Genomic DNA, 27,422 nt, shown 5'->3' on the forward strand with positions numbered 1-27,422 from the left:
TGGACATAGAGGTGTATGGGCCACCTTTACTAAAATGAAAGAGAGCTACTGGTGGAAAGGTATGTATAAAGATGTATCTCACTTTGTGGAATCATGTGAAATCTATCAAATGTATTCAAATGTACGTCATCGTGATGGGTTGCACCCTACTTACCCATTGGCCATGCATTTCAAGTGGGTAGTAGATCTAGTTACAATGTCATTGGGCTTATGGCAAATGAGATACATAGTGCTTGCAGGGGAAGATTTAACCAACCAAGTTGAAGGTCGTGCTCTAAGAACGAAAAGCACAGAAGGTGTATGTAAGTTCCTCTTGGATGATGTAATTATCTGTTATGGTTGTGTTGGAAAAATAACAGCAGACAGGGGTGAGTTGGATGCTGACAGAGCAACGGAGTTTTTCTCTAGATTGGGCATTAAACTTGCTCTCACTACTGCATATAATCCTGAGGGAAATGGAAAATCGGAGCGTGGGCATCCTCGTATCATTAAAGCTTTGGCTAAGGCCTGCAAAGGTAAAATGGGAGAGTGGCCTAGGTTATTGCCTTATGCTTTATGGGTTGATCGTACAACTCATAGCTCAATTACTGGTTATATGCATTTTGAGTTGATGTATGGTCAGAAACCTATAATGCCAATTGAGGATGTAATTCCCACATGGAATGTATTACCTTGGGAAGATGGAATGAGTAGGGAAGACCTTCTTGCTTTGCGCATACAACAGTTAGAAAGAAGGCCCCAAGAATTGAGATTGCAATAGCACGATTGAAAGATGCAAGGTTAAAGAATAAGGATAGATTCGACAAGAGACATAGGCTCAGACCTAAAGCTATTGAGGAAGGTGATTGGGTGTTGGTGTATGACAATAGTCTTGAAAACCAACATTCAACAATAAGAAAGATTTCAAAGAGATGATTTGGTCCTTATGTGGTTCAACATGTACATGGGAATGCAGCTTATACCTTGCATGAATTAGATGGCACAAAAATGAAGATTACCATTGCAGGGAAAAGAATCAAGTTATTCAAAAGAAGAGGTGATACAGATCCCTTTGATTCATGGGAAGGTCAAAATGAAGGCTTTGATGAAAATGGTATGGATGTGGATGAAGAACAAGAGGATGATGCACTAGATTTTGTTGCAAGCGATGATGGAATTGACATGTATGTGGACTTAAATGAAGACTGAACCTGCAAAAGATATCTGTGGCACGTGCCGGAAGATGTGCAGGTTTAGAGGGGGTTGATGTCGTGCCATGGCACGTTCATAATGTGAAATTAAAGTATCTACCTCACTCTTAATGTTTATGATGCGTGGGACCAAATGCTACAATGTACATAGTGTGATATATGCAAAAATGAATGTCACGGTTGCAGTCGTGTACATACCTTGCCGGGCGGGCGAGGCCCTACAAGTGGTGCCATGGAATGATTTTTCACATAAATATATGCCTAATTTTCTTTAGAAATGTATAAATGTCAAGTGTTTTGAAGTGGCACGCTCGTTTTGCCTAGAAAGTTTAATGTGGGCAATCTCAGCCAAAAATAGCAGGTTTCGTGCGCTGGCGTAAAAGACGTGTCCAAAGTGCTTACCAAGTGGAAAAATGAGGTTCAACATGAAATTTGAGCCCAATGGGATTTTTACTCAATTTTAGGGATTTTTCCCAACTCGTTTGGGCTTTTTACGGACAAAAAGTGACATTTCTAGGCTAAAAATGGCCTAAAAATGGTAAAAAATAGCCTAAAAATGCTCAAAATAGCTCAAAATGCCACATCAACGACGCTGGAATTATTGCTCAAGCTGTGTGGGAAATTTTAGAGCCAATAATGAGCTTATTTGGGCACATGAGCAAGGAGATATAGCCATTTCTTTATTGGGTGCTACTGCAATCCCGTGCTGCTTCCACTACATGGTTGAGGCTATGAGGCCTCCAATTAGGGTTTCCCCTCCTCAAATAACTACTTGGGCTTCTCCAATGAAGTACTGAAGCTACCATGAAATGGTCACAACAAAGAATCAAAGCGTAAATTTAGGCTTTTTAACAGGTCGAATGAGCACTGCATCTGTGCAATTGGGAGCGAGGCTACACCTAATCTTCACACACACAAGAGTTTTGAGTTAGTATTGGTTCTTTTTCAAAGTGGAGATTTCATGGCTGGAGTTTTGTTCTTTTTTAGTGTGTTTTTGGCTTCAAATCGTCTACGCCTTGCTTGATTTTGCTACGAATCCTCACAGTCAGAGGCCCAACGCTTTCCTAGTCGCACTGCGCAGTTCTTGACAACGTTTTTGATGATGTGTATAGGACTTCTAGTGAGTGTAAGTCCATTTTTTTTTCAAAAAAAGACCTAGTGAATGTGCATCCAAAAGAAGGTCAAAGAATTCTATTTTTGTTATGTATATATGAACTTTTGAGGAAAAGATAGGTGGAAAATTAGATTTTTGAAAAAAAATCATTTTTTAACTTAGGGTTATGCACGTCTTGATGATGTGCTTTGGGAAAGGGATGAAAGGAGGTAGTTAATGCCACAACACATTTTTCCCTTTACTGTTCAAGTGGTAGAGAGAGAAAGGGACCTCTAGGAGGACCATAAGTCTACCAATCAACATGTTAGCATCATCCATGAAACAATGGATTACAAAAATAAAAATTCCTTGATTGAGGACTCAACCAAAGGATGTGGACTACACATGGTAACTAGAAGTTTCCTTGATTGCCATGATAACTCATGGGCATAGTCATGGTAGATATAGTCACTTTGCATTGATAGTTTGTGGTCCTCTGATCCTTCACAAGAGCCAGTAGGAGAAGATCCTCTAGAATTTGAAAGATCTGAAGAGATACTGCAACCTAAGCATATCATCTGCCACCCACAAAGACAATGGTAATGTGCTACGTAAGTATCTCATTAAGTCTTAAAACTATCATTTTGAAGATGCTAAATGGATGCAAGAGCCACAATTGAAGGATAGTGTGTCACTTGCAGACATTTACAATGAGTTTCATACAAAGCCCTAAGCTTATTACCTCAACGTATTCAAGGAAAGTGCAATGAAGAATACACGATTCTCTCTTTTAAAATATGTTGTTTCAAGTTCTTCACTAATGTTTAAATGTCATGTGTATGCGTACCAAATATTATACACTCACGATAGAGTTTCTCCCAAGTAACGCGTAGCCTTGGAATCTACTGCGGGAAGGTGCTACTGCTAAATGGGTAGACATACTTGCGGCATATTTTCTCCCAAGTGCCAAGTAGATTGGTTATCTAGCCTCAAACTATATCAAATATGCTAACAATGGATCTTGAGCAAAAATCCAATGGACCGAAGATACCTCTCTTGAATAGAAGCATAGTCAAGGATGACAGTGATTTCAAGGACAAGGTAATGTCACCAGAAATGAACTCATTAATCCAATGGCCAAATCAAGGGGAAATTTGGATGGTCATGGGAAGACAAAAGTCTTCCCACATCCCTAGGAAGGCGGGCGGGGGCAAACCCTGTTAGTAGGGGATGAGAGAGAAACACACACACACACACACACTCCAAGGCTGCCCCTTTTACACAAAGGGAATGCTTGATAAAAGAACCAATAGAAATTAAGCTCTCTAGAAGACTATTGGACAGTCTACCAAGGGGTTCAATGAGCATTCAACAGCCCAATGGCTTGCCTGATTGCTTTTGGCCAGAAGACTAAGAGGTCCAATGAGAGTTTAATTGAAATATTTAATTACCTAAAGCTCTCACAGAAGGGGAAATGGGGACACTTGTTAAAAGTCTATCAATTATGCTTCTAATTTATGATTAGCTAAGATTTACAGGGGCCAATGGGATGCCAGCATGAGAAAATAGCAAGAGGGATCGACCAAGATAAGAGAGAAGGCTGCATTTTACTCTAGCTCATTGCTACACACACACACACAACTCATGTGTGCAAGAATAACTCCATCTCCTTCTCCAAGCATTGAGAAGTATAGGCCTACACCAACAACTCTTGGCTATGTAATGCAAATCCAACCAAGAGCCAAGCTTCAATGGCATGCTCATCTCCTCTACAATGCTAATTACTAAGCAAAGCTATGCTATTAGAGTGATTATGTGAGGAGAATACTTCTTTCTCGTAAGATACCTCTTCTTCCTCTCAATCTATCCTCATTACCTGCTAGCTCTCACCATTTTTGAAGGTGTGTGAGGTCTTGGGACTGAGGCTAGGGACACTAGAGTGTTTTTCAAGCATAATTTGGTGCATGAAGCTTCCATATTTATTGCACCAACGAGTTTTGTCAAGGAACATAAGAATTGATTGTAGAAAAGTCTCCTTTGATGGGAGAAGCTACAATACAAAGCCTTTATGGAGGGGGGACCGGCTCCATGTAAATCTGGTCCTCAACTGTTGTCAATTATTCTATTTCTCTCTCTTTTCAAGTATTGTCAATGCCAAATTAGCTAGGTGCAAATTTCTAGGTTTCTTTCTCAAATTAAGTACTCTCTCTATGCTCATTAGGATCTTGTTCTGAATGAAATGCTCACTATGTTATCAATTTTTGCTACACACAAGTCACTAGTGCATTAGATGTTACATTGGTATCAGAGCTATTGGTTTCTCTTTTCTTGCTCAAGAAGAGAGGTCCTCAAGCTTGCTACAAATGGTTGGTGTTATAAATTGCAAAAGAGTAAGTAGAATAGAGATTTTTCATCCTTGAAGCACGCCTGCTTTATGCAGTTAACGGGGATACCGTCAAGAGCTATGGTCTTAATAATGGAGTCCTACGGGGCTTGCCTATGGCTTAACCATTATTGAGCTATTAGAAGCTTGACAGGAATCGTTGCTACCTTCGCTCTTTTGAACCCTCTCTTCTATTCCTTGCAATTAAAAATATCTGAGCCACAAGTATAGATGCTTGAGTGCTTATCTTTGAAGGTAAAGAGGAGTAGCAACTAGGGCTTGAAGTGCCAAAGTACAAGTAAAAGTTTACACCTAGAATTGGCTAGTATGGCTGACAAAGGAAAAGTGACTAAAATGATTGTTGATAGCTTTGATTTTGCTACGAAAGAGCCACTAATGATGCCCGTATGCTTGTTAACTATCTTGTTTCTAGGCTTCAATAAGCCCTGGGCAACCCATCACTCCAAGGTGAAGTGCTATAGAAATTGTGCACCCATGGTATTCTCCAAACTCCCCACCAATAAGAGAAAGTACCTAGGAAGCCTCCTAGTGAGACTTCCAAAAGAGGACTCTCTCCGATAAGGTAAGAAGAAGAGGATCCGTACGAAGGGCTCAAAAATCTACTACTTGATGATGCATCTCCTTCTCAAAGGAGAACCCAAGTTTCAACAGTAGAGCCCCCACTAGGGAGAATGAGAAAAAAGTGAGTCTCCCACCACCTCGGTGGAGATGGCTCCATGAAGACAGCGGGCAAAATGCTCTCCAACACCCCCTAAACAGAGAAGACCATCACATACTTATTTACACCATAATTCAAAGAGGGAGAGAGAAAACAAGAGAAGAAAAAGGGCGAGATAGAGGTCACCATCTTCTCCATCTTCTTCATACTCTTCCTCTTCTGAAGAAAGTGATGGTGCAGACAAGGAGGAACAAGGGAAGAAAAAGGCGAGAAATAGGTCACCCTTTTCTCCATCCTCCTCATATTCTTCCTCTTTTGAAGAAAGTGATGGTGCTTGAACCACCTAAAAAAAGAGGCCATAGGAAATCCTATGCCGCCTAGAAGAGGTCATCCAAGCTAGAAAGGTTCAAAGAGGGAGGACAAAATATCTCTTTCCTTACCTACGATGGCACTTTTGGTGCTACGGACAAAGTCTTGGCCTTTATCCAACAATTCAATGCGGCGTTTGGAGATGAGGGCATCATGGAGTCCTCTAAGCGACGTCATGTAGCCATGCATTTGCAAAAGTCCGCCAGGCAATGGTGGTCTAGCCTAGAAGAAAACGGTGAAGCTCCACAAACATGGAAAGATTTAAGAGCTTCCATCATGAAGCAGTTTTTGGCTACCGATGCACTCAGCGAATGGCGAAGCTTGAAGCTCTCTCCCTACAAATCTATCCACAAATATGTAGACAAGTTTTTGGATTTTCATCTCAAAGCCACTGTCTTCAAAAAGATAGATTTTGGAGAGCAAAAACGGTTTAATTGAGGATATGGTGGAGTATGTTAACTCCCAAAGTCCACGCACCATATCTGCGGTCATACACCATACCATGGTGGCTTCACGAATCAAATTCCAACAAGGGGCTAAGAGAAATCTTAAGGCCACGGAAAACAAGGATTGTAGCAAGCTAAAGGGGAAGGACAACGTCCAAAATTCTCCCAAAGGTAGCGTCAATAACAACAAAGCTAAGGAGAAGGGAGTTTATAAAGGAAAAAATAAACTCTCTCTTGAAGAGCTAGAGCGTTATCAGAAAGATAACCATTATTTCAAGTGCAGGGAGCAAGGGAATGCCTATCATGATTGGCCCCACAAGAATACAAGTAATGAGCCTCCTAGAGCTACCTTGGTTGAAATTCAAGAAGATGATTCTCATCACAAAGGATCTCCTCTACACCATGCCTGGGGAAAGGTAAGAGAACATGATGCTTTTATTCTCTTTGACCCTGGTTCTACTCACAATTTCATATCCATAGAGTTGGCCACCAAGCTAGACATGCAACCCTATGAGATGGGAGATTTTCTACATGCTGATGGTGCTTTCAAGAGGCAAGAAGCCTCAATCACTCCCTTAATTGGGAAATTGAGGATCCATGTCCAAAGCTATGTGGACAAGGAGGATTTGTTTATCTCTCCTCTCAAGTACGAGGATGTAATCCTAGGGACACTATGGTTTGATTGCATGGCTGCCAATGTTAAATTCCCTGAAAGGCAAATCTACTTTAGGTTCAGGGAAAAAGATATGTACATAGATGCTAAGGAGTTGGGTAGTACCATACATCTTGTACATAAGCAAGCTTTCAATAAGTCAATAAAGAGCTCTATTTTTGTGTACATGATTTTTGTTAAAGATTCTCAAAATGAACCTAATGCTTTAGCAAAAGAAAATATAAACAATCAAAAAGAATTTGAGTTATCCAATTTCCTCAAGGAGTTCCAAGATGTTTTTATTGATGATATCCCTTATGAACTACCTCCCAAACGAGGCAATGCTGACCAAGCAATTGAACTTCTTCCAGGAAGTTCACCTCCTAATAAACCTCCTTATAGAGTTTCCCAAGCTCAACAAGAGGAGATTATGCGGCAAGTGCATGAGTTAGTTGAGAAAGGCATGGTTAGGCCTAGCTCATCTCCATTTTGTTCACCAGTTTTATTAGTGCAAAAGAAAGATGGCACATATCGTATGTGTGTCGGCTATAGAGCACTAAATAGGATCACTATCAAGAATAGGTTTCCCGCTCAACGGGTAGAAGACCTATTTGATAAGCTACAATGGTCAACCTAATTCAGTAGGATTGACCTAAAAATTGGCTACCATCAAAGAAAGATAGTTGATAAGACATTGTAAAGACCGCATTTTGCACTACGTTTGGTCTTTACGAGTACACTGTCATGCCTTTTGGCTTGACCAATGCACCAACCACATTTAACCGCTTGATGGAGAAGCTATTCAGGCCTCACCAAACCGTTACTGAAGTGTTCTTTGATGATATAATCATCTACTCTAATTCATTAGAAGAACACAAGCAACACCTCCATGTAATATTTCAAGTTTTACGAGAGAATAATCTTTATATTAATCAAAAGAAAAGTGAATTTTTCTTACAAGAGAATTGGTATTTAGGTCACATTATCTCTCAAGATGGAATCCAAATGGATCCATCAAAGCTAGAGGTAATAAAAGGATGGCCTAATCCAAGAAATATACATGAACTAAGAAGCTTTATAGGTATGTGTGCATACTATAGACGATTCATAAAAAAGTTCTCACAAATTGCGGGACCATTACATGATCTAACAAAGAAAAACGTTAGGTATATATGGTCCACCAAGGAGAACAATGCTTCGAAAAAGCTTAAAGAAAAGCTTATCTCTCAACCTGTGCTTACACTATCGGATCTCTCAAACCCATTTGAGGTCCAATATGATGCCTGTGGTGGTTTCCTTAGAGTTGTATTGCCGTAAGAAGGGCATGCCATAGCCTATGAAAGTCAAAGGCTCGACCCTGTTGAGCAAACTCTAGGCATATATAAAAAGAAAATATTAGCAGTTCTACATGCTCTAGATTCATGGAAGCACTATTTATTGGGGACTCCTTTCATTTTGCGAACGGATCACCAAATCCTTAAGTACTTCATGATGACGAAGACCAAGCTCTCCAACAAACAAATGAGGTGGGAAAATTTCCTTTTGCAATTTCATTTTCATATTGCTCACACTGCTGGTAAGCATAATCAAGTAGCCGATGCACTCTCAAGACGATCGAGAGTGAATGCAGTATCCATAGCAACTCACAATGATCTATCTTCTATGATAGATGAGTATGCTATAGATATCGATTTTAGAGATGTGATTCAACCCTTGCACTAGTGAAGAAAGAAGAACCATTTACCCTACAAGATGGTTATCTTCTCTATGGAAATAGACTATGCGTTATTAACTCACTACGTGAGAAAGTAATGTATGAATCTCATGCTCCTCCTTATGCAGGGCATCAAGGGATTCAGTCTACCCTAAAAGGGATAGAAACATATTTCTATAATTGGCCTACCATGAAAGAAATCATACAAGAGTATGTTTCAAAATGTGTGGTATACCAAAAGATGAAGTTCGATAGAGGGAAGCAACCTGGATTAATTCAACCTTTGCCAATCCCTAATTCACCGTGGGAGAGCATATCCATGGATTTTATCTTTGGATTGCCCAAGTCTATCCATGGGAATACAGGAATATGGACGATAATAGACAGGTTTAGCAAACAAGCACATTTCATACCTGTCAAAAAGACTATCAAAGCCCATCAAATGGCAGCCCTCTTTATATCACAGACTTTCAAGTACCACGGCTAGCCAATGTCCATAGTGTCGGATAGAGATTCTAGAATGACCAGTAAGTTTTAGAAGGGTCTCTTTGAGAATTTAGGTACAAGGCTAAACTTCTATTTGGACTATCATCCCCAAATGGACGGCCAAAGTGAAATAGCTAACCTAACAATTCCTGATCTACTAAAAGCCTAAGTCACAGAAGTAGATGAAAAGTCCCAATGGGAGAAGTACTTACCCTTAGTGAAGTATGCTTACAATAACATTGTACATACTTCCACGGGAAAAGCACCTTTTGAGGTGATAGAGGGAAGAGGTAATACTATCCAATGATATCTTATCAACTGTTAAAATTATCCTTTTGAAGATGCTAGATGGATGGTGTCAGATAGAGATCCTAGAACGACCAGTAATTTTTGGAAAGGTCTCTTTGAAAATCTAGGACCAAGATTGAATTTATGTTCGGCCTATCACCTACAAGCAGATGGCCAAAGTGAGATAGCCAATCATATGATACTTGATCTACTAAAGACTTATGTTACAGAAGTAGATAAACGCTCACAATGGAAAAAATACTTACCTATTGTAGAGTATGCCTACAATAATATTGTACATACATCTACGGGAAAAGCACCTTTTGAGGTCATTGAGGAAAGACCTGAAAGTCCCTTGCTACTCAAATTACATGGGAAGATCTTCGCCACCGATGAGTATAGCCGTGACCTACAAGAATCTTTTCAAAAGATTAAGAAGGCTATATCCATCTCTCAACAAAGGCCAAAAGCTGCTGCTGCTGACAAGCACAAAAGGGCCTTAACATTCAAAAAAATCATTGGGTCTTACTCAAGTTTTCTAAGGGTCGATTAAGGCAAACGACGGACAAAAATCCTATGGGCCATCAAAAGTATTATGCCAATCTAACAAAAAGATACTATGGTCCTTTCCAAATCTTGAAGCCCATCAATGAGACAACTTACCAAGTCAAGTTGCCCAACCATTGGCTTATACACAATTCTTTTCATGTGAGCCTACTTAAGCCCTACAAAGGAGAGCCACCAAGTGAACCAATTATCGAAGACCCACCCAAAGTTGAAGACCAAGAAGAGGTGCTACAACCCGAAGCTATCCTTCGGCATGAAGAAAAGGTACTACGACATGGTAAGTGCTAAAGAATATGATGTTAAAGAATGTGTCCATTGTGCTATGGGTGGCCGGACACTGACTATACTATGTTGTAAATATACTTTGGATAATAGTTCAAAGAGAAGAAGAGTGAGAGCAGCATGTGGAATGGCTGCCTGCAGGGTAACGATTGTGTGTGTGTGTCTTGATGTGTGTTGGTGTGTGTGCGTAGTCTTCTTTCCTACCTTCTCCATCACCTGCGCACTCTACAAGGTGGTAGTAGAGCTCAGTTTGAGGAGCTACAGCCAATACATAGATTTCAGCAGCTCTGGAAAACAGCCAAAAAGAGAGGTTTTTTGGTCATATCTCCCTCACACGAACTCGGAATACAGTAATCCAGGAGTCTGTTTTTGGGCATTTCGGACGCATTGGCATACTCAAATTTTCCAAAATTTGCAATTTTCTGCAGCAAACAGCCAGCTCACACAAGCATAGGAGATTTCCAGTTTTGCACTCGGCTATAGATTTACAGGTTACAGGTGAAGAATTCATCATTTACACAGGTTTGGGAGAGCGACATAGACATTTTGCATCATGATATTGTGTTATTGAAGATTATGTTTGGTTGTTGTGGGTCCGTTATGGACAACCGTCTATGTAAGAAAGGTTGTGTGAAGAAGTTGAGGCCGTTATATTGTCAGATTGAGTACTTTGTGGTTATGTACGGATATGCGGTTAATGTATTTTGGAAAACTGCAGCCTTTGTGAGGGTCGAGTGAGGTTTTTTGAATCCTTGCCTTGGGAGCTTTGGTACCTTGGCAAGGTGGATTAGGTACTGGAGCGAACCCCCGACTGGCCCCGGGAAAGACCTCATATGTCGTTTACGACTATGGGAAGAAGGTGGATGTAAGGATATGTGGTACATGGCAGCGTATGGATTGCATTTGCATACAGGTCCATGTGGACATTGTTTTAGAGTATTTATGCATAGTATTGAGTCAGTCTGTGGCAAAGTGAGTCAGTGAATTTTCCCTTGGCAGTGAGAGATTTTCTGTCAGTGTTTATGAGCACTTTGGTTGAGATTTTCACTTGAGATATTGTCCAAATACAAACGAAACTCTGCCAAAATTTCGTCAAAATCCTTTGGAAGCAATTGAGAGAGTGAAGATGGAAGAAAGTTCAACTCAAGTCACACAGATTGTTGGAGAGAAGCTGACCAGAGAGAACTACAGCATATGGTCTTACAGGATGGAGAACTTTATCATAGGAAAAGGTTCATGGGATTACATTACAAGGGAACAAGAGTGTACCGAGGTTGGTTTGGAACCAAATAGAGAGAATGTTGAAGCACATAAAACATGGCAAGCAGGAGTAGAAGCTTACAAGAAGTGGATCGAGAATTCAAGGAAAGCGATGCATTCACTACAAGAGGTTATGTGCTCTTGTGACGCTCTTAGCGACGGAAATACACTGGGTTTTTATAACCCCCGGCGTCGCTATAAGCGTCGCTAAAAGCGTCGCTACGAGAGCGTCGCTATGAGCGTCGCTATAGGCGTCGCTATAGACGTCGCTATATAGCGACGCTCATAGCGACGCCTATAGCGACGCTTATAGCGACGCTTTCACAGAAGAATATAGCGACGCATATAGCGACGCTACAGAGCCATAAATAGCGACGCATATAGCGACGCCTGAGAGAATATTTTTTTGGTGGCAGGGCATTGAATGCCTGCCACCCATCAACCATATTGTACTTGATTCACTTTTTAAAAAAAGTGCAAAGGTAAATAATAGACCCAAAATAGTCACCCACAAGACGCATTGTTTGCAAAATTGACAATTGTACACATCATAGACAAACTGAATTGATTGGCAAATGTAATAATGACAATTGTACAACATCATAGGCATAAAGAATTGATTGGCAAAAGGAATTGCGGTGACAAATGTAATAATATACATGGTTCAAAAAGACGTATAAAATCCGTCTCATGATACATAAGCTATGAGAAACCCTAAACTAATGCTATCTAGATACGGCTAAACTGACGTCGTCTAATCAGACGTCTCATCGCGTCCAAGCGGCGTATCTGTCGGATTCTGCAAAAAAAGAAAATAAGACAGTTTTCAGTAAGTATAAACATATAACGACATTTATAAAACAATACAAAAAATAAAAAAGAGTAAACCCTAATACTAACCATGCCGCTGCGAGAACTGAGAATGTCCATCAGGGCGTTTAAGCCCTTCCTGCCTGCGTACTCGCGCTCGTACGGTGTGGGATCACGTCCTGTCATCGACCACTGTCAAAACATACAAAGATTTCATTATGTTAGAACTAAAAAACTCATAAACCCTAAACTATCGAACATGCATAAAGAGCAATGTGAAAAGACTTACAAAATCGGCCTCAAATGATGCCCATCCACCGCTCCCCAAGTGGTGCGAGCTCCCTGCCTCTACTCGCGCTCTGGCTGCATCCTTTTGTTGCTTCCACTTGTCGGGATTCTCGCGCGCTGCTTTCTTCGCATTCTTCCAATCTTCTTTGGCCAGCCAATCTGGCCTATTCCACCCATTCTTGATTGCTTTTTGCACTTCGGAACGCTTGTGTTTGCAGTATTCGCGCATTCCAATCTTCATCAGGTCTTCATTAAAGCGCTGATCCCGTGTTGGAACGGGAAACTCATCATGAAGTATGCTGATGACTCTGTTTTTTAAATCACTTGGTACTTCACTCCATTTGTTTAGTATATAGTGTCTAAACAGCTGAGAGCAAAGACCACGCATGCGCGAGATCACCTTCTTGCCGTCATCATCCATGATGATGCCGCCGCTGATGTCGACGGAGTAAGGCAAGCCCTCTGGCCGGTGACGCGTGAACCTGGGTGTCCCGGCAGGGGTCTCTAGCGGCGTGTCGATGGGGGTACGGACGTCAGGTGTCTCCACCGGCGTCTGGGCCCCGAAGCGAGGAGTGTCGAGTGGGGTGGCTCCTGGCGGAGTAGGTAGAGGTGTGTAGCTTCTAGGAACAGTCAGCCGTGCAAAACCTGGCGTAGACGGCGATGTTGTGGCTGGTGTGGGGGCGGGCAAAGAAGGGGAGGGTAAAGAGCCTCGTCGAACACGAGGCGGTGTGGAGGCATCGGTGGCGGAATCCCCACAACAACCGCCACCGCCACCACTAGAGCGCCGGTGTCTAGAAGAGTGTGACGCTCGTCTCGTCGACGCCGAAGCTTCGGAGCGCGCCGAATGCTCCGAAAGAGAGGGAGATGCGGATGGTGTAGGAACGCGCGATGATGCGCCAGAGCGATGACGCTCCACGTACCACTGTCTCTGCTGCGGTGACAAAGAAGAAAGAAACTCCTCATCATCCATACCTGCATTAAACACACGAATATTTAAACTTAATATTGAATGAATAGAGTAGACAATGACGCAAAGACCATTAAATACAATGACGTAATGACGCATATAAATACAATGACGCAATGAATCGAGTGGTAGAAGAGGCAAGTCGAAAACTCAGAATTTTCAATCAAAAGATGTGAGCGCGAGTAGAAAAGAGCGTTACACAGCATGGAAGCTACTTAGAGAGCTAGAGCTTTTACAGCACGGAGCAAAATTGTTCAAATACAATATTTGTGGCTTTAAGAGATCTCTCTCTCATCCTCGCATAACTCAGCATAACTTCCTATATCTATATAGAGCTCTCCGTTTAAACACATATCCTCTGTTTCATTTTGTAGCTCCTCTGCATGCACCCCATATAGAGCAGTAGCATCTTGATGCTCGTCTGGCACCACCGCAGCGGCTTCTGATTGAGCATCTTCTCTGATCTCCTCCATTGATGTCGTTGTGATTGGCACATGGTAGCCTTCATACGTCCTTGCACTACGAGGGGCTAACTCTATGACGTACCACCAGTTTGATGTAGACTTTGTAGGATGAAATACTACCTGCCAAAGCCACATAACTTACATGAGAGCTTTCAAGCACATAACTTGTAAAAGGGGGATGTTAACTATTTATATACTTACTTGTTCACAATGCTCGGGTAGTACGAAAGTGTCTCTTAGGTCAGTCCATTTCTTAGTAGAATCCACCTCAAGAAAACCAGACTCTCCTCTACGCACAGTAGCGTTTCGACCCTCCATGATTATCTTGAACCATTGCACGTCGAACAAGTCGACAAAAAATCCTCTGTAATCGATCCTCAAAATCTCTTGCAGCGTGCCGAAGTAAGTGAGTTCCGCCACCACGGGATCTGCATCAGAGGAACGTCGTCGACTAGACTGTTCAAATTTTGCCATGATTCCACAATCTTGAGTAAAACGCTTTTTGTCGATTCGTTCCACCCTAAAATGTCGACCTTTACACCATGCTGCTGTGTATGACTTATACTACAACGAACAAAGATTATGAGTGGCCGTTCAAACGTTTATAAATAAAGTCACTTGCTAGTCGTACATTGCAAACTTACCTTGGTCGCGCAACCCCGAGAGTACTCCCACTCTTCTTCAGTCACTTCGTCACCGCATTGTTGTGCGCTTTTCAATTGGTTGTGCAACCATCTTAAGCTCATGAAGGTTGGTAGGCTCTCCAGAACCGCTGGATAGTGCATCGGTGGTCGTCTTCCCCGTCTCCACTCGATTCGTGCCCTTTGTCGCTCTTGCTTTGCATCCTCATATTGTGAAATCCACTTTTGCATCACTGGATTGTGAAGCATGCAAAATCGGTTGATTTTAGCCTCTAGATCTTCCGTCATCTTCTTCTCAACACCGAGATTGCACATGACAATCCCAGATATGCGCTCATCATCTATGGTTCGCCATAGCGTGTCCCGGGATTTATCAAATCCGTCTAGCCACTCTCCAATGTACACTAGGGACTCTGATACCAACCAACCTTCTGCCATGCTACCCTCCGGACGTGCCTTTTGACGCACATATCCCTTAAGCGTTTTCATGAAACGCTCTAAGAAGAACATCCATCTGGAATGAACTGTGCCAGCTATTTCCACCTCATCAACTATGTGAATAAGAAGATGCACCTGAATGGTTAGCATTGTAGTAGGAAAATGTTTCTCAAACATGCACACAAGCTCCGCAGCATTTAGTTTGGCGAATGGTATGGAGTCTACGTCGATCTCCTTTTGTGAGATCCATTGCACCAGCTTTGCAAGTTTGTAGATTGTGTTACGGATGTCGAGAGACAAACATCCCTCAATGGCAACCGGTAAAATAAACTGTAAAGTATGTGCAGCAATGATATTAAAGTCTACATTTTATGCAATGATATTAAAGTCCACTATGAACGTACCTGACACATTTTATGCCAATCGTGTGACTTCAAACCGGTAAGCTTTCCTTCTTTAGTAAAACACGTTCGGAGCGAGTGCATTACGCCAGTGGGGGTCCGCAAAGATCGAATGGCCTCTTTTACTTTGCGTTCTTGGGCTCCTGTGAAAATCCATGGTGCTTTAGGAAGTTTTATCGATCCATCAGACGCTGTTTGCGGCCAATATTGCTCCATACGATCCACATTTCTAAGGTCAACTCTGGCTCCCAAAGTATCTTTCTTGCCGGTCAAATGGTCCCATAGTAGATTACCCACATTCTTGAATATGTGCATTGGATCGAGCAAGTGATTGATCACGAGTCGAGGCCAGTATGGTAACTCGTACCATAGAGATAGTCTCTTCATCCCTGGAGGCAATCCGTCATCGCACATCTCCTTCTGCTCTAACCATGCTTGTGCAGACATCCTTGGTGGCTCTCTTCCCAAAAAGCCGTCGCGTAACACATGATTCTCCGGAAGATACGCTTGATGACCTTCGTAGATTTGCTTCTTCAGTGAGGGTGCCCTACGTGCATTCAGTCTAGGTCCACATGTGACACATGCTCTGTATCCGCTTGTTTGAAGCCCTGCATGTATACACATGATAATAGATCAACTATGGGGAAAAACCAGATTTACAGTGTCTGAGAGAGGAGTGTCAATAGATCACCTGAGCATTCTGTTAGCCCGGGATAGTCATGCATGGTCCACATTAGAATACCTCTGATCAAAGCATTCCGTCGTCCTGTGTGTCGGCTCATATCCACCACCTCTATGCCAATCCACAATTGTTGTAGCTCTTCCAATAGTGGACGAAGATACACATCCATATTCCCCACTTTATATCGCCCTGGCACAATCAAGCTTAGCCATAGGTGCCCCTTCTTCGTAGTCAACCACGGGGGAATGTTGTAGTTGACGATGACAACGGGCCATACACTGTAAGATGTTGATCTTTGACCAAATGGATTTACGCCATCCATAGCCAGGCCTAAGCGCAAATTTCGAGCTTCCCTGGCAAAATCCGACCATGTTCCATCTATATGTTTCCAGGCTGCGCAATCTGCAGGAATTCGTAGCACACCATCCGAAGATTTATTCTCCTCATGCCATGATGCTAGGGCGGCCATGGACTTACATTCGAAGAAATGCTTGATGCGAGGAAGCAAAGGAAAATGTCGCAAAACCTTTTGTGGAATTTTTGTCCCGTGGAGATCTACTCGATATCTTTCGGAATCACATTTCGGACACTTCTCCATGTCTGTGTATTCCCCTCTGAAAAGAATGCAGTCATTAGGACAAGCGTGGATAGAATTGTAATCCATCCCCAAGTTTCGCAAAATCTTTCTTGCTTCATCTCGGGAATCTGGCATCACATTGTCAGCTGGTAGAATGTGCTCTTTCAGCAATCTACACAACATAAAAATATGATACAGTCGTGTAAAAATCTATCAGATCATTATACACCATGAGTTCTATTAAAGTAAACTAATTGTAATAGATCACCTGAAAAGCGCTGTGACGCTAGTGTCACTCCATCCAAACTTTGCCTGCATGTTGAGAAGAACCAGGAGTGCTTTCAATCTAGACATACGTGCTCCATTATACAATGATGTATCGGCTTCACTTTTCATATCATCATAGATAAGCCTTTCTGAATCCATGATCGTCTCGATCATTTCATCAATCTCGGGCTCAAACATTGCCTTGTTGGGAATGTGCTCTGCATGATCATCCCCCGAGCTGTCAGAGGCTACATCTTGTGGCCTCACATATGCTGCTTGACCAAAGCGCCTGCGAATACGTCTATTGGGTTGCAAGATTGCTGCTTGTTGGCCAGCGTCAGAGTCCGACGAGTTATAATTGGCAACAACTCGATCTATAATAGATGGATCGAACTCGCCAAATTCACGAACGTGCTGCAAAGAAACACGTCTTGTCCGTCGCACAGCATGCTTGCATTGATTACAAGGACATAAGACCCTCGTTGAGAGATAGGTGTTTCGGTTGGACGGTCCCACATCCTCGTCGCTACTCATAATGAGGATAAAAAACTTATAACCTAGACAACAAATTTAATATTCTATTGGCATTCTTCGTCTTATCTCTCTCTCTCTCTCTCTCTCTCTCTCTCTCTCTCTCTCTCTCTCTCTCTCTCTCTCTCTCTCTCTCTCTCTCTCTCTCTTTACCTCACATTCTCTAGTCATGTCCAATCCCCGCACACCTCGGTCTAGAGGTGCACGGAGATCAGAACCACCGGGTTATAATCTCGTCTTTATTGGTCAATACCTATATTTGTGGGTACAAGAAATCTAGACACCCACGTCTACATGATACTGCATGTAGTGGACAAAATCCCTTTGCCTCTTCTCTAGCTGTAGCACTTCACTTCATCTTAACATCTTTTCACAGTAGATCTTTTCACTGTTCGTCTAACTCTAAACCCTAAACCGTAAGTAATTCTTGCGTGGACTCGATCTAACGTAAATAAGCGTAAATCTAAATAAACGTAAATCTAACTAAAAATAAAGCTAAATCTAATTTAACGTAAGTCTAATGACTAGAGGTTGTCTAGATGGTCATTGTGTCGGGGATGTAGTGACTCTTGCCGCCCTGAAGATCCACCTTCTTCCCTATCTTCTGAAGACATTTCACCAGTACTTTTGGATCGACGGAGCCCACTATGAGAGAAGGCAGCAATACCCTATATTCCATTGAGGGCTTTCTTCACCCGCTTCATGCAGGCATCGCAGTCTATGGAGACCCGCATCTAATCTAATATAACATAAATCTAAATCTAGCTTAAATAAATGTAAATCTAGTTAAAAATAAACCTAAATCTAATTTAATGTAAGTCTACATATAACCTAATCTTTAACGTCTTTTAAAATAGTTTCCTACGACGTTATAACTCTCTTCTTCCTGTGTGTGTGCGCGTGTGTGGATGTGTGTGCCAATAAAAAGAGATAAATGGTATAACCTTTCTATCACCCATGCCAAGTATGATAGATTGATTATGCCATTTCTCTTTTGAATAATAGGTCTTCAGTTCAACTCTTCGTCGGCTAGATCTTTAGGTCTTTTAATTTTAATTAGTTTCTTACGACGCTCCCTTAGTTTCTCTTTCTTTCTCTTTCAATGTGTGTGCGTTTTTTTGGATCGTATGCATGTTTTCTTTCTCTTTTCCTCTCTCAATGTGTGCGTTTTTTGTTTATGCATGTTCTCTCTCTCTTTTCCTCTCTCAATGCGTGCGTTTTTTGTTTATGCATGCTCTCTCTCTCTTTTTCTCTCTCAATGTGTGTGTGCATTCTTTGTTTATGTATGTGTGTGCGTTTTTGCACTGTCTCTCTCTCTCTCTCTCTCTCTCTCTCTCTCTCTCTCTCTCTCTCTCTCTCTCTCTCTCAAAAACACTATATGTGTGTGTGTATGTGTGTGTGTGTGAGAGAGAGAGCGAGGGAGAGAGAAAGAAAGGAAGGGAACATGAGAATGAGGAGAGGGAAGGAGCATACCTGTCTCTCCTTCCTCTCCTCGTGCGTGTGTGTGTGTGTGTGTGTGTAAAAGAAAAAGAGAGAGAGAGAGAGAGAGAGTGAGGGAGAGCGTTACCTGCTCTTTGCTTGAGGGCGCCGAAAAACTCAGATCTGAGATCTGAGTTTTTGGGCGCGCTCGGTTATTTTTTTTACCCCAGCTGGCGTCGCTATGAGCGTCGCTATAAGCGTCGCTATGAGCGTCGCAAATTTACAAAGAAATTTGCGACGCTCATAGCGACGCTTATAGCGACGCTCATAGCGACGCCGGGAATTTTTTTTTTGAGCGTCGCTGTGTGAGCGTCGCTAATGTGAAGAGCCTCTTGTAGTGATTGGATTTCACTATGCATTACTGACTTCTTTATACCACATGTGAAGAAGGCTCAATATCCAAAGGAAGCATGGGAGATACTAGCAAGAATGAACACCTCCAATACAGAACCATGAAAAGTTCACTTGAAGCAAAGGTTACATTGTGTATGGCGAGGAAATAGATCCATATCAGATTATGTGACAGAGATAAAGCAAATACAGGAAGATCTTGTGAGCATTAATGTTGAAGTTCCAGATGATGACTTAGTTTCAATGATATTGAATGGTTTGGGACCGGAATACAAGTCATTGGATACATCTATATGTGTTCGAGTACACATGCGTGATTTTGAAGAGTAAGCAAACCTTTGTTTGCAAGAAGAGGTGAAGTTAGGCAAGTCAGGTCCTTCTACATCAAATAACAATTCCAGAGATCAGGTTTTTTGCTCTAGAGGTCATGGAAACAATAGAGGTGGAAGAGGAAACTATGGTCGTGGAAACAATGCTGGAAGAGGTCAATGGCAAAACCAACAAAGTCAAAGTTACAATGATTACAGCCAAAAGAGGCAGGGGGAGAGCCCAACCTCGTGGACGTGGAGGTGGATGATTTGTACATCCTCAAAGAGATGGATATTGTAACAGATGTGGCATTTATGGTCACTTTGAAAGAGAATGTTACACAAGGCTAAATCAAAATCGTGATCGTGGTGGAAGAGGCCGAGGTTATGGCAGACATGGAGGAAACTTTGTTGGATACAATCCTCATGATCAAAATATATATGACAATAGATCAAGTGGACATTTATTTCCTATGGAGCATGTTGTTGGAAGCATGGTGGAGCAACATCATACAGATGATTAGTATTTAGATAGTGGTGCCACAAATCATATGACATATCATGGTGAATGGTTTGACAGAAAAGAGAAGTTAGAAGAGGATGAGTTTGTCGCTATAGGTGATGATACTATGCATCGGATTACGCATGTTGGTTCAGTTCCATTGCTAGAAAAAGACGGGACATACAACACATTGGGAGATGTTCTATATGTGCCTTCAATCACAAAGAATTTAGCATTAGTTGGACAGATGACAGATCAAGGGTTGTAAGTCCGTTTTAGTTGTTATGGCTGCTTCATAGAGGAGTTTCACAAAGTCAGACCATGCAAGATATTGGCACGTGGAAGAAATAAAGGTCGCTTGTTCTCATTGGAAGCTGGAGATCCATGTTTACACAGTGGTATGTATGCAAACAAATCAGCCACTCAAGATGATTGGGCAGAGTTATGGCATAAGAGGATTGGTCATGTCAATTTTAGAAGACTCAAGCATATGCAATCAAATCAAAGTGTACGTGGATTACCAAAGTTTGGCAGATTGAATTTTGATCATGTTTGTGAAGCTTGTCAATTTGGAAAGCAATCTCGTTCACCATTTCCAAAGAGGGGGAGAATTAGTCAAAGTCCTTTGGAAATTGTTCATTCAGATATTTGGGGACCTTGTGATCATGCTACACCGAATGGTTGTCGATATTTTATCACATTCACGGATGATTACAGCAGAATGACATGGGTTTACTTTCTAAAGGCAAAGTCAGAGGCATTTGAGGTATTCTTGGAGTTCAAAGTTATGGTTGAGAAAGAGAATGGTTGTCAAATTGAATGCCTACGTACAGATGGAGGGGGAGAGTACATTTCACACAGTTTTGATGATTACTTATGTGAACAAGGCATAAGAAGACAGATTACTTGCAGATACACACCACAACAAAATGGAGTTGCTAAGAGAAAGAATAGAGTCATAGCAGAGATTGCAAGAGCCATGATGAATGAGATGAATATGCCATTAACATATTGGGCTGAAGCAGTTCATACAGCATCACACATTATGAATCGAACACCAACAACTGCTATTCATGAAATTTCACCTTATGAGAGACTTTATGGGATCAAGCCAACAATTTCCTACATGAAAGTTTTTGGATGTGGTTGCTATGTTCATGTGCCAAATAAAGCAAGAAAGAATATGGAGCGAAAGGCAGTGAAGTGTGTATTCTTGCGCTATCCAATTGAAAAGAAAGGTTACAAGTGCTATGATCCTATGACAAGACAAGTTTATGTCAGTAGAGATGTCAGATTTTGTGAGCATGAACCATGGTATAAACCAAAGCCAGTGATGATAGAAGATGAGGAAGAGCAAGAGAATGTGCGTCATGTTGTTGATAAGCCAGGATCATCAACAAGAACTATCTCAGGACCACATACGACAGAGGAGAGTACATGAAGTGTCAACCCATGGAGTGGTCGTTTGTGAGATAAGAAGCAAGACGAGAAAGGCAAGAAGAAAGTGGTTGAAGAGAGTTTTGGAGATGAAAGCCTCGATGAAGAGCATGGTTTACCACATTTGAGGACACATGGCAGTAAGCATATTGAGAAATATGTACCCCCATATGCAAGAGTTGAAGAGAAGAGTGCACCACAATTGAGAAGATTAGAGAGGGTGCGTTAACCAGTTGATAGATTGACATACAACGGTTACATGCGTACACATTATGTATACATGGTTTCACGTGTGCAACATAAAGAGCCTACATGTTTTCAAGAGGCAATTCAAAAACCAGAATGGGAGTAAGCTATGGATGATGAGATGGATGCTTTTGTGAAGAATGACACTTGGGATTTGGTTCGCTTGCCAAGTGGAAAGAAAGCAATTGGTTCAAAATGGGTATACAAAGTCAAGTGCAAGTCAGATGGTAGTGTGGAAAGATAAAAAGCGAGGCTTGTTGCTAAAGGTTATGCACAAACAAACGGTCTTGATTATGATGAGACATTTAGTCCAATTGCAAAGATGACAATAGTCAGATTGGTGATAGCAATGGCAAGTATGTTCGGTTGGAAGTTACTGCAAATGGATGTGGATAATGCATTCTTGAATGGTGACTTGGAAGAAGAAGTTTATATGATACAGCCAGAGGGTTATCAACATCCAGAGTTTCCATATTATGTGTGTAAGTTGAAGAAAGCATTGTATGGTTTGAAGCAAGCATCTAGAGCTTGGTGTGAAAAGATAACCAGATTCTTGAAGAAGATTGAATTTAAATAGTCTACTGCTGATCACTCATTGTTTTTGAAGCATGTTGATAGAGAGATCATCGTTATTGTTATCTATGTTGATGACTTGATTCTCACTGGAAGTCATGATGAGCAAATTTTGCATGTCAAGAAGAGTTTGTTGAGAGAATTCAACATGAAGGACCTTGGTGAGTTGAGATATTTCTTGGGAATTAAAATTGTTAATAATTTATCAAGAATTTGGATGATACAAAGACAATACGCATTGGATATGCTTGAGAAGTATGGAATGACAACGTGCAAACCGGTTGATACACCTCTTGATCAAAATGTGAAGTTGTTTGATGATGGACATTACATTGAGGATGTCACTATGTATCGCAAGATGGTTGGAAGCCTTATTTACTTGACAATAACAAGGCCAGATTTGAGTTATGCAGTGGGCGTTGTGAGTCAATTCATGCAAAAGCCATGTAAAAGTCATCTTGATGTAGTGAGACGGATTATGAGATATGTGAAAGCCACTGTCAGTTATGGAATATTTTATGTAAAGAATGGGAAGCTTTGTATTTATGGTTACACAGATGCAGATCCGGGGCAGGAGATTTTATGGATAGAAGATCTACAAGTGGTTATGCATTTTCCATTGGCAATGGTACGATAAGTTGGAGTAGCAAGAAGCAATCAACTGTAGCATTATCAAGTGCAGAAGCTGAATATCGTGGAGTAGCTTTGCAAGCATGTGAAGAGTCATGGTTGAGAGTACTTATGGTAGACTCTGGTTTTGACTATCTTCACAGTGTCATTATATATTGTGACTATATTAGCAACATCATGTTGGTAAAGAATCCAGTTTACCATGCTCGCACTAAACACATTGAAGTACATTATCATTAGAGAAAAAGTTTTGGCAGGTGAGATTGATTTGGTGTATGTGAAGACAAATAATCAAGTTGCGGATATATTCACAAAAGCTCTTGGAAAGGAGAAGTTTTGCTACTTTCGTGAAGCATTGGGAATCCATCATATGCAAGCTCATTCTGAGCTTGAGGGGGAGTGCTAAAGAATATGATGTTAAAGAATGTGTCCGTTGTGCTATGGGTGGCCGGACACTGACTATACTATGTTGTAAATATACTTTGGATAATAGTTCAAAGAGAAGAAGAGTGAGAGTAGCATGTTGAATGGCTGCTACAGGGTAACGATTGTGTGTGTGTGTCTCGATGTGTGTTGGTGTGTGTTGGTGTGTGTGTGTAGTCTTCTTTCCTACCTTCTCCATCACCTTCGCACTCTACAGTAAGATTATTCGCCGATATCTTATTAAGTTCAAAAATTATCCTTTTGAGGATGCTAGATGGATGCAAGGAATACAGCTTAAGGATAGTATGGACCTTGTCAAACGCTTACAATGCTACATTAGAGTAAGCAAATGTACAAATTTCTTTTAAATGACCCATGTTTTTGTCTTATAAGACTAGTTATCTTTTTTTTTAATTATGCAAAAATTTTAATAGTATGCATGCTTAGAATCCTGTTTGTGATGATGACGTCTCTCAAACACCAAGTAGACTTTGTCACTCTACTTTGGGAGAATGAAATGGACTAAAGAACAGACATGCTTGCAGCAGCTATGTCTCCCAAGCACCAAATGGATTAGTCATCCATCTTGGAAAGATATCATAGGGTAAAAAGGGATCCTCTACCTGCTAAGTAAGATTGAATAATGACAAAGTCTTTATCTCTTCTACCTCTAGTCGAGGACGACTATGATTTCAAGAGAGAGGTAATGCCATAAAATCTAATATATAACCAACCCAAATGATTTTCTCATATTAAACTGATCAATTAATGTGGGAGAATAAACGGGAACAAGGATTAAGATATAGACATTTGCTTATAGATCTATCTCACCAGGAGGCCAATGGTAAAGGGGCCCAAATGAGAGATGTTCTGTCAAAGAGAAAGGCTAACCAATGGAGCATAAGACCTTAAGGTTAGCTTCATTGAAGACCTCCAATAATGAGTGTAAAAGTCCTTTGACCTTAGGTAAGCTAGGGCTGAGCTTGAGGTGGGAATTCGGCCCAAGCTTGAGGTGCTTGAGATGCTTGAGGTGCTTGAGATGCTTGAGGTGCTTGATGTTTGAGATGCTTGAGGTGCTTAACATGCTTGAGATGCTAGGGATGTACTTGAGGTGAGAACCTAGCCCAATCTTGAAGTGCTTAAGGGCCAATCTTGTGGTGGGAACTGGGCCTAATCTTGAGGGGCTTGAGGTGGTAAAAGTCAAAGATCTAATCCCTACAAGGAGGGGGTGAGCCCTACATGAGGGGGGATGAGAGAGAACACCCACACACTTACACAAGGCCTACTTGGTACAAAGCAAGCATTAGGGACACTTGTCAAGTTCCTCCTCATGTTTCCCTCATGGTGTGCTTGAAGCATATTGGTTGGCCACCCGAGGGGTCCAATGATAATTTAGGAGATTTAATTAATTGTCTTTGCATTTATCGAGTCCTCTCCCTCAAAGGGGAAAGGGGGACACTTCTACCCTTGTTGCTTATAATACCTCTTGCTTGTCATTCGCTAGGCTTGGAGGGGTCCAATGAGCTTCAAGCATGAGCTACAAGGGGGGGGGGGGGGGGGGGGGGGGGTGGTGTAACAAGCAAGCTAGGGGGTTGCTTAGGGGGTATACTCACCCACACACACTCTCATTGTGTGCTATGCAAAGTGCAAGAGCTCCATTGTGTGCTATGCAAAGTGCAAGAGCTCCATCTCCTTCTCCAAGCTCCTTGAGAAGTTGAGAGCCTACACCAACACTCTTGGATATGGAGTGCAAATCCAACCAAGAGCCATGCTTCAATGCTTAAGCTTGCCATCTTCTCCATCTTCCTTACTATGCTGTTATGTATGCTAGGAAGAAGAGTTATGATAAGTGAGGAGCTAATTCTTTCTCCTATGAAATGTTTCTTCTTCCTCTTCCCTACCCTCATTCCCTGCTAGCTCTCTCCACCTTCCAAGGTGTTTGAGGTCTTGGGACTGAGGCTTGGAATAATTAAAGCTTTCTTCAAAGTTTATGTTATGCTTGTGATGCATGAAGATTTCCATCTTCATTGCATCACCTCAGTCACAAGGAACACAAAGATTGTATCGTAACAAGTATCTCTTAATGGGAGAAATCATAATACAAATGCCTATTGGAGGGGGAACCGGCTCCACATAATTGCGGTCATCAACTATTGTCATGTTCTCTAAATTCTCTCTCTTGAAAAAAGTATTGTTCATGCCAAGTTAACTAATTGCTATGTTTATGTTGTTATCTTCAACTATGTTCACCCGCTATGCTCACAAAGTAATTTCTTAAAAGTATTTCTCATTAATTTTTTCTACTCTCGAGTTAAATAGGCCAATTCCATTACACCTCCACCCTTCCAAAAAAGAAGAAGAAGGTGAGAAATCATGGTGATTTGCATAGAACAAGATACTACTATGTGAAAGTATTAGATAGTAAGTAAGTTCAAGAATGCTCTGACCATGGAATGTAGTTTGTGCTTGATAGGTGTGTTGTGAGGCTTTAAATTTTGTTAACCCAGATGTGGTCAAGAGTTGAACTGTAAATGCTTGGGCATATTGTATTTGTTCGGTGAAGAAAAAACTGTGCAGAAATGTCTATAGTGTGGTGAAGGAGGGCTAGAAGAATTACTGTTGACGAAGTCTCCGATTGTATTGTTATAATGTGAGCTTGTTGATAGCTTAGGTAGGATGCCAAGGCATCAATCATGTGTTATGGATGTGTGGAAGGTAGGCAATAAAGAGAGATTATTGGAAGGCGAGCTATAAAAAGAGATTACTAGCTTGCTATAAGAAGAGGGCAAGACATCTTACTTATGAGCTCCAGAGAGATTGAAAATAGGGTGATACTTTACATGCAACTCTCGGAAAGCAAAGATGTTGTTAGATGGCCACCCAAGATGAACAGTGAGCAACTTAGTCTTAGTCCCTTCCACATCAAATGTGAACCTTCTAGACAAAGCATTGAGGCTACCTTGGTTTACATGGTAACTTAGTGTAGACACCATAGTAGACCTACTATCTATGGTCAATCCATCATATCAACCTTGTCATGGCTGATATCAACCATGTCATGGTAACTTAGTGTAGACACCATAGTAGACCTACTATCTATGGTCAATCCATCATATCAACCTTGTCATGGCTGATCAATAAATGCTCAAAATTAAGCTCAAACTTTTAGAACAAAAAGTAGGCTTTGGGTGACCACTAACTTACTAAAGTGTCCATGAGCCACCTGATCGCAAGTCTTGCATGAACAACACCTAGAATCCAAGCGTATAAAAGAATATCCCTTACTACAACTTTTGATTACGGATGACTTACACCTGGCAAAGCAGAAGCAAACTTTTGTTGTGATGGGGGACTTGTTGAGAGAAATCTTCGCTCATTGGTCACTATTCAATCCACATCAAAAGAGCGAGAGTCCTCAATACCGACGTTATGAAGAGAGCTTGGGCAGATGAGTCATCGGTACCTGCGCTATTAAGAGAGCCTGCAATGTTGACAACATCATGAAAAACTAGAAGTTAACTAACAAAAAAGCATAAATTCAAAGTCCTAACCCTACATTACGTACACGTGGTGCACATTTGTGACATTCATCCAAGGGTGGAAAAAATACTCCCTCTAAACATATTTCGCTCTATGGCCTATGCAAGCCAAAAAGGGAAACTCCCCTATCCAATGACCTAACCTCCCTGAGGCCTAACCCTCCCAACTACAAAAGGTCATAGTATTCTCGATTCGATGCGAGAACTTCCTAACTATGAAAGGTAGTATTCTTGATTCGACGCAAGGAGTCTTACCATAGCCCGAGCGAGATTTCTCGAGCGAACTAAAACCCGAGAAAATGTCTAAATAGCATGTATATCCACAAGGGGCAAGCATTTATCTCCCAAGAAGTGACAGAATTCATGGAAGCACAATACATATATACGATGAGTAAAAATGATAATGAAGCATATTAGAATCACATTGTGGACTAGCAAGGGCATATCATGTCAATGAAA

This window comes from Adiantum capillus-veneris, chromosome 28 (assembly GCF_014529385.1).
Source record: "Adiantum capillus-veneris isolate H3 chromosome 28, ASM1452938v2, whole genome shotgun sequence".
NCBI classification, from domain to species: Eukaryota; Viridiplantae; Streptophyta; class Polypodiopsida; order Polypodiales; family Pteridaceae; genus Adiantum; species Adiantum capillus-veneris.